Genomic DNA, 9,412 nt, shown 5'->3' with positions numbered 1-9,412 from the left:
TCTCCAGAGCCGGCCCATCCCCCCCACACACATTGGATAACCCTGATGCTCCCTAGGTCCCCGGCTGGGGACCGGGGAGGGAGAACGCCCAATGCCTGAGCCAAGGTCTACCCACATTTGAAATTTAATAAAGTTGTGGCCAATTTAATCCCATAGCACGTTGTCTTGAGTCATTATTCCACATGACGGGGGGACCGTGCAGGATCTGGGGACTCCGCCTGTCCACGCAATACAGTATTTCAATGATGCTGCCTGAAGCTGGAAAGGATGTTGGCTGTTGTGAAAAAGTGCTGGACAGGGTGGATGCTGGACAGGGTGTATCTCTTCCCACCTCAATATGCGTTCCTTTCTGTGTGTCCTACCACAAACTCCACCAAACCATCACACCTTCTTAATCCACCATCTGCTCATCTGACATGCATTTCAATGGGTTGCTTTCCACACCCAGCTGAGTTGTGAGTATCCTTGTTTCTTCTCTTGACATGTGAGGGTGTGTATGGAATCTAAATCTCAAGAAGGCTTTGGAATGTGCTTTAGCTCTAGGAACTTAGATTGGGATTCACCTAACGAGCCTTAGGGCTTCTGCTTGCGCAATGGGGCTCCCCCCCCCCCCCCAATCTCCCATTGCCTCTCAAAATTGGCTGGTGGTGGCAGGAGAATCCTGATGTCAGGGGCTAGACTGAGGAGGAATGGTGGGAGCCACCCCTCCCTTCTCCTGAACCTTCCTGAGAACAGGAGGACAGTATGGATTTAGAACAGTGGCTTGCAGAAGGACATAGTTCAGAGGCTGCAGAGGGGGAAAGCTGGGAAATATTGGGAGAGGAACAGCAGGAAGGAGAAGCACCAGAGGAGAGACAGCTGACAGACTCAGTGTCTTTCAAGAGCATTCGTGACCACCCAGGACCAGGACCAGGCGGGCATTGAGGATAGGAGAACAGAAGGCTCAGAGGCAGAAAGATCAGATTAGCAGTCACAAGGGTGAAGTAGTATAGGCGGGATGAAGGGGGTTGGACTTTATTCGGAGCAACGTCATTCTTTTAGGGAGGATGCATTCCTTTGACTCTCTCTGTGAACTATGGAATAAATTACTTGGTAAGAACTCCTCTTGTTTCTCTGTTTACTGGCTGCCACTGGGGGAGGGATTGGGTTCCCTGAAGCCTGACACCCTAAAATAGCAGATGGTGTGATCCAATCCCAATCTTACAGGTCCAGCCTGATATTAGGTTCTCTGTACCACGAGAAGCTGCTATGTAGTAGGCGATGGATCAATTTAAATAATAATAATATCTGCCCTGCCAGACCTTAAACTTTATTATGAATCAGCTGCTTTTTGCTGGCTGAGAGAGTGGCTGCTTCTTGAAAACACTGATGTGCTGGACTTAGATGGTTTTAACAATGTATTTGGTTGGCATGCATATTTGTGGTATGACAAGGTTAAAGCACATAAAGCGTTTAAAAACCATATTGTTAGAAAAGCATTGTTTAATGTCTGGATAAGATATAAGGACTTGTTAGAAAATAAAACCCCAAGATGGTTGTCACCAATGGAAGCGAAGGCACAGAAAAAACTCAATATGGAGGCCAAATGGCCGAAATATTGGGAAATTTTGGAACAAGAGGGAGACAGAATAAAACTGCAGAGCTTTGAAAAATTAAAAAACAAAGTGCGAGATTGGCTCCATTATTATCAAATAATGGAGGCATATAATTTGGATAAAAAACTTGGCTTCCAGGTGAAAAAATCAAAATTGGAAACAGAATTGTTAGACCCCAAAATTAAGAATTTATCAAGAATGTATAACTTGCTGTTGAAATGGAGCACTCAGGATGAAACGGTGAAATCAGCTATGATTAAATGGGCACAAGATGTTGGACATAACATCATGATGGCTGACTGGGAACAGTTATGGACCACAGGTATGAAGTTTACGGCATGTAATGCTTTAAGAGAGAATTTAATGAAAATGATTTATAGGTGGTACGTGACACCAATCAAGCTTGCAAAAATTTACCATCTGCCCGATAATAAATGTTGGAAATGTAATGAGACTGAAGGTACATTCTTTCACCTTTGGTGGACATGCCCAAGGATTAAGACATTCTGGGAGATGATCTATAATGAAATGAAAAAGGTATTTAAATATACCTTCCTGAAGAAACCAGAGGCCTTTCTCCTGGGCATGGTCAGCCAATTGGTGACAAAAAAGGAAAGAACTTTCTTTATGTATGCTACAACAGCAGCAAGAATACTTATCGCAAAGTATTGGAAGACACAAGATTTACCCACCCGGGAAGCATGGCAGATGAAGCTGATGGACTACATGGAACTGGCGGAAATGACTGGCAGAATCCGAGACCAGGGAGAAGAGTCGGTGGAAGAAGATTGGAAAAAATTTAAAGACTATTTACAGAAACACTGTAAAATTAATGAATGTTAGAAGGATGCTGGAATGAAGTTATATGGCTTTAGCAGAAATGTTATAAAGAATTAAGTAAAAATAGACTGTTAATGGGCTAAAAGGGAAAAAATAAGGTTAGATTGTGTTAAGATATAGGACAAAAACTGAGAAAGATGGAAAGGATTTGCTGAAATAGCTAACTGAACTAGAATACAAAAAAGGGAGGTGTGAGGAGGTCGTTGAAACAAGTAAATGAAAGACAAGATATGGAAATATTGGATGTGTTTTTAATTGTTTCTGTTTTTGTTCTTGTTTTTGTTTTGTTAAGATAAGCAGTGTTTTTTGTTTTTTATGTATTGTATTGTATTGTTTTGCTTTGTTTAACTCTTTTTCTTCTTTTTGTAACTTTTAAACTTTTAATAAACATTACTTTAATAATAATAATAATAATAATAATAATAATAATAATAATAATAATAATAATAATAATATCTGCATTGTGGCATTTCACCTACGTGTATCTAGGATCAAAGTGTGAGAATCAATTTTAGTTGTTTCTGAAGCAAGAGAAGGCAATGGCGTGTGGGGTTTTTTCCACAAAGAAAATGTGAAATTATGCTCTTTTATAGCCACATAAGGAAGCATAATTTGAATGTATATAGAACAAAAAAAGTGAAAGTATTTTAGTATTTTTAAGGTCTACTGATGCGTAGCAGCTTTACAGGCGGTGGAGGAGTCCTATTGGACTAACTTAGAGGGTTTACTTAGTAGGCTACATGGGACTGGGCTGTTCATTTGAAATATACGGTAGGCTGCAGATTTCCGAAGTGCACATATGGACCTAATCCAGCTATAATGACAGACAACTAGTCCTGTGCAACAACTGATAACCCCCAGAGGTGGATGTGCACCCACAGCCACATCAAAAGACGACCCAGCCAATTCAGTCTGGTTTGGGTGACACCTCAATGCAGAAGGAGTTGTGACATCTTGGTGTACACAAACAATCATACAGGCATTGTGCACAGATCTCTTACTGGATCAGGGTGGTAGTCTTCCAGAATGCTTTTACACTTTAAACATATTTTTAGCCAAAGAGCAGGCTTCACCTATGTGGTATATGCCAATGCAAAACAAAAACAAAACCCCTATATAAACCTATTATTTGAATGGCATAATGAGCGCTCACACCTTCCTTGGTGGGCGCCCTTTGTGGGACCACGCACAGCACCTCAGGCCACGTGGGACTCACCAGCTGGTTGGGCTGGCCCGCCTCCCTGTGCTAGTCCTTGGGGGTTTCCGCCAAACCCCAGTTAACCTCTCAGCACTGTTGGGAGATGGGGCCAGTTGCACTTCACTTTTTCAGTTTCCCAAGTTGTCGCAACTAGCTTAGGTATGCAGTTAGTATTTTTATCTAATCCCTTTGGGCAGGAATTGATTCAAACATGCCTATTTCATATTCTTGGAGCATGATCACACATGGTCCCTAAAATAATATGGTAACCTCTTAGTAATGTTGCCAGCTTTGTCAACATCTGGTGAATAATGATGCATGTTTAATGTATTCAGCTCTAATGGGTGAAATTCATCAAGTGCATTCATACCTGGCATGTCAAAAACCTGCTGATGAGGTATTTTCTCTACTTGTGCATACACAGTGTGCCTGTTTGACCAGAAAAGCAAGAAAGTAACTTTCCTAAATTGCCACAGAGCCCAAAGTTTCAAAACTTTGCTGTACTTGCTAACCCTGCCTCCCACACTCTTCCAATATTTCTGAATGGGCAAGGAGTTGTGCCCTGGGGACAAGATTTCCCCTGCCTTTACATTCTTTCTTCTTTTACTAGTTTCATATGGCACAGACACCCAAAATAATAGCTGAAGCCAAAAGTATAAACACAGAAATTAAACAAGACTCATTAACTGTTTAGTGAAAGTCTTTTGAACTATCAGAAGAGGGATGCAGATCCAGACCCCCTCACTCCGCCCAGCCTGCATCCCAACTCAATGATGGTAACTATTTTATTTAAATTTGATAGTTTCATTTCTACAGAAAACCTTCACCCGAGCTGATTGACAACAAGAGAGACACGTTGGCACCCACATCAAACACACCAAACCATTTAAAATGAATTAGAATACTAAACAACAAGGTGGAGGGAGGAACCAATAAGAAGAAATGTGGGATGTCAAGCCATGCTAAAACTGAACAAACCAGGAGTGGAAAAGCTTTTGAGAAAAAAGTTCCAACTTCTGAACCTGGTGATGTGGTAGATTTCACCCAGGTTCAGAAACATCTGTACATTTAGACAGCAAATTTTAATTGCAAGGTTTATAGGGCTGGGAGGTTGTTTTCCCTCTTAGTACAAGGATTGTATGTGAACTGATTTCTGAAGATAATGTATTTATGTAAGATGCATGAATTTTCACCATATTTATTTGCCGCTAACTTATTTGTATTTACTTTTTAAACAATGTATATGCCACCCTTCAAAGTAAAACTGACCCAGTGTGGCTTATATCAAAGTCAACATGCATGATCAATAAAACCACAGTATAAAACTGAAGCATTACATCAGAGCTTTCTAAACTGTGTGTCACAACACGTTAGTGTGTCTGTTGACTGCAGGGTGTAGGTGTGTCTCATGAACACTCCCCGTTCTCCTCCCAGGGCTGGAAAGGGGTTAGTTTAACCTCCAGTTTGCTAGTAAAACTGAATTACTGTATTGTGAAATGATGCATGTCTAAAAAGCGGTCACCAACACGAAAAGTTTGGAAAACTGTTATTGTCATGAACTACTGCAGTAACTTGAACTATTGCTTTTACTCTTTCAGTTCAATCATCAATTTAAGTTACTACTGATACATTATATTCAAATGATCCTATGCAATACCAGCGCTCTGCCACTGTCTCTATCCCTGTATGTTGCAATATATGAATTCATAAAGTTGAACACCACCCCAGATTGGGAGAAGCGCAAGATTCTAGGGCATCCAGGCACTTACCCAGGGTTTGTTTTCCTTGGAATGAGGTGCACTGGAGACAGTGGTGTCTTTATGATATATGGTTTATATATAACCTGAGCCTATGAGGCAATTGATTCTCCCATAAAGTATTGCTTCTCCCATACCTACAGCCAGCGGCGGAGTTAGCCATGATCCCTACCTTCTCCAGGTATGCCACAAACCAGTGGGAGTGCCCAAGCCTTTGTAGACATTTATGACTTCCACATCACAGATGCAGCCTTCCTTGCTGCTGCTCCTTCACCTTCAGCAAGTACTTTGAAATGCGAGGCGGGATAATGCCCATTTTGTAGCTTCCAGGGGTAAAATAGTAACCACAGCAATTGCTCTTAAAGGCCAACTCTTTCTTGCCGTTTAATCTTAAGACATTCAAGAACTAGTTGTGAGGATGTGGAGATTTACATGGAGATACTGACAATCCTGGATTATATTTGTGAATCCCTGAAAATAAAGACATCACCCTACTTTTCTGATATACAGAAGCCCCATTCAGACATTATTGCCTCACATGGGATGCACCCATGTCACCCACCCACCCACCCACCCACACACACCCCAGGGTCCCTCCCTGACAGGTCTATCCACAGACCTGTAGGGGAATTCTTCTGCCGAGTGCACTTAGAATTCTCCCTGCAATTGGGAACCTTTTGTGACCAGGGCTCACAGGATTAGTAGGACAGCATGCAGGGCACCTAGCAGTTGATGGAGCCAGAGTCAATGGCAGACAGAGGCAGCTCATTACATACCTATCCCCCTCTGGGCCGAGTTCTACAAAGGGAACCTGGAGACTAAGTAGGAGGAAGGTGACCGCAAGTGCCACCTTCTGGACCGGTTGGAAGGCAGATAGAGGATGGCAGAAAACAGACTGAGGCTGGTGGGGCAATACCTCATTGCCCCCAATGGAGGAGATTCCACTGGTGGAAAGGACCCTAAATGTTCCCAACACTTGATGAGGATGTAGCTGGTGGGGATGTGGGCACTGGAAGTGAGGTTAGTGTGCACTGTTCAGTTCCTCTCTCCACATGAACACAGCAATAGCCTGCTGGGTCAGGCCAATGGCCCATCTAATTCAGCATCCTCTTCTCACTGTGGCCAACCAGTGTTCTCCACGTGTTCTGAAGCAAACACCTGGCTAGGGGTCCGGTGAATGCTGATATTTAGGTGACTGTCTCAAAGCAGTGATGCCCTGCGGATGCTGCATTCCATAATACACCATTGGTATTGTCAAAATTCACATTTGAATGCTGACAGGCACTATAGCACATATGCATTGCACACCACAGTTAATAGCTGGATAGCATCACATTTGAATATCTTGTGTTTACTTTGAGAAATATAAAAAATAGCGAAAACTGAAATGGTCAAGATTTTGATGGCAGACCTTTAGGCTACAACACTTTCTTAGGTGGAGAAATTATTACATCTGATGCTTCTCTGTGAGCCACATTGTTACCAACTCCTCTTGTGTGTTTATGCTACAGCACATTTCAACTCCTACCCCTTCTGCACCATCAGTAACAATCAGCAACAATTTTGACAACTTTTGTCTGAAAGTTTTTTCCCAATTAATGAGAAAGGGCACAGTCAAATTAATGCTGCTAGACTGTTCTTGCCCTGTTACATATCCTTGTTATCTAACCATAGTACATGAGCCTCTGTCAGCTCCCACTTAGTTCTCAGGGACGTTATGCAAAAAGGTATGTTGCAATTACTAGGTTTGTGAGCAGCACTTTTCTCAGCAGGTTTGTCTGTGTCACCCAACTGCAGCTCCAGGCATGACAAACCTCTTCAATTGTTTTGCCTTTCTTACCATTTCTTTACCATCATGGGTGCAACAGCTGGTTCAAGAATATAATAAGCTCTGTGTGCTCCATACAAATTGTTTGTTGGGAAAAGTTGCTGGACAGAAACATTAGCATGTTCAAGCATGAAAAACATACCAGAAAACATCCAGCAACAGCACAACTCACCACACCAATCTCTTGTGATTAGGCTGGTGGTTTATTATCTTTGTGCCTATGGAGAGAGGGGCCAGTGATTTAAGGTGTTTTGTGCTGCCTGCGAGGCAGGAGCCAGGGCAGCAGGAGGAGGAAGGGGCAGGGCAGTCCGAGACAGAGGGAGGTGCAGGGGATGTGGCGGAGGAGAAAGAGACTGAGCCAGGGCCAGTAGATTCCCTGCCATGATCTCCCACCCTGCTGTCTCCTAGAGCCAGGAGGGGCTTGAGGAGGGAAAAGCAGCAATGGCTTCTGTGTAAGTGGCGCCTCAGGTTGAGCACATGCCCCATCAGATGAGGATTCATAAGCTGCTGCTGGTGTGTGTGTGTGGGGGGGTCCCCCTGTTGCTTCAACTGTTCCACAAGGCACAAATCTGAGGACAGCTGCCTAGATGCCAGAAGATTGTGTGTCCCTGGAGCACTGTGGGAGCTGCTGTAAGTGCTTCTTGTCAATAAAGACTGTCAATGTGAGCTTTCCTTGTCTGGGGGCAGGACAAGACACATGAGGCTAAAAAGTGTGTCCATCCAAAAGTGATGTAATCCCACTAGGCATCCAATGTTTTGTGTGGTGTAGTGGTTCAGAGCAGTGGACTCGTAATCTGGTGAACCAGGTTCGATTCCCTGCTCCTCCACATGCAGCTGCTGGGTGACCTTGGGCTAGTCCCACTTCTCTGAAGTCTCTCAGCCCCACTCACTTCACAGAGTGTTTCTTGTGGGGGAGGAAGGGAAAGGAGAATGTTAGCCGCTTTGAGACTCCTTAGGGTAGTGATAAAGCGGGATATCAAATCCAAACTCTTCTTCTTCTCAAAAAATGTGTTGGCAGAAAGAGTAGAATTCAGCTCCAACAGAGGTTTCACCATTGGAAATGAATTCTGCAATCCATTCTGCACGTGTTGGGTAGGAGAGGGCTCCTGACAGATCCAGATTCTTGCAGCCTTAGCTTGAATCTGACACTTTTAAAATTCAAGCTAGGGCTGCAAAAGAAGAACACAAGTGCACTTCCATATCTTCCTTTGCTGCCATAGCTTGATTTCTTTTTTGAACTTTCCCAACCCAAATTTTCCCATGTCTAACATCATATGATATCGCATGTGAGAAGGGTAGTTGTGGTTTGCTCAAAACAGCCTTGTGGACCTCATTAGGCACACAGGAGATTTATTATCACTGATATAGACAGTGCATCTCTGTGCAAGGCTTCTGTGAGGGATTATGTAGATCAGAGGTTTATTCTAGGTAGCAATTAATGCCCACATTTTTTTAACAGGGAGATTACTATGCAGATCAAGAGAAGTGGGGTAGTTGTCATTCTGTGTGATTCCTCCCCCCCCCCCCCCGGTTTCATCAGTAGCTGCCAGAATTCATTTTAAAATAAAAAGCATTTTAACGGCAAACTTTTGAAACACTGGCAACCTGGTCTTGCAAGCAGGTTGCCCAAAACAGGTCTAAAATATCTAAATACTTTGGATGGAGTAGGGAAAAGAACCAATAACGAGAAAGGAACAAAATTAAAACTGTTGTATCCTGCCTTTCCTCACAAAATTGTCAAGTGTTAAAACCAATGCAATACTGCATTACAATCATCTACAACCAAAAGCTTTCTTTAAAAGGAAGGTTTTTACTAGGGATGTTCACCAACCACAAGTTTTGGCTTGATGCTAATCCAGCGTCTTGGAAAATAGCCTGATTCGGGACTGGGCTGCTTTGCCTTTGTTCCAAATCCAAGTGGGGTGTGTGTGTGCTGGGTACATGAAAAAAGAATTTAAGGAACTATCTATAACTTTTAAAAGCAACAACCTTTTGGGGGGAGTAGAATTAGAATCCTACCAAATCTCAAGAGATAGCTACAGTGGTTTCCCAGCAAAGGCAGCTTTTTCAATTTGGGGTGATTGAAAAAGGATAAATTTAGTCTTCGCTATCGTTTTGTGAGCAATTTGTTTGCAAATAGATAGAAGGCACCATTGGCACAGCCAAGGAGGAGGGCAGAGGGGGGCAGGGCAGA

At 43.0% G+C, this 9,412-nt stretch overlaps 1 long non-coding RNA gene across 1 annotated transcript in view; it reads left to right on the top strand.

The window, feature by feature from the left end:
• The first annotated feature begins 234 nt into the window (after positions 1-234).
• Positions 235-9,412, top strand: part of LOC310699227 — a 43,873-nt gene continuing 34,695 nt past the window's right edge. The window contains exon 1 of the long non-coding RNA XR_014522013.1: positions 235-455. This is a non-coding gene — a long non-coding RNA (uncharacterized lncRNA). The remainder of the gene's footprint in view (positions 456-9,412) is intronic.

Source organism: Podarcis liolepis, assembly GCF_965112155.1.
Source record: "Podarcis liolepis genome assembly, chromosome: 1".
In the NCBI taxonomy this organism is placed as follows: Eukaryota; Metazoa; Chordata; class Lepidosauria; order Squamata; family Lacertidae; genus Podarcis; species Podarcis liolepis.
This window is presented reverse-complemented; position numbering and strand designations above follow the sequence as displayed.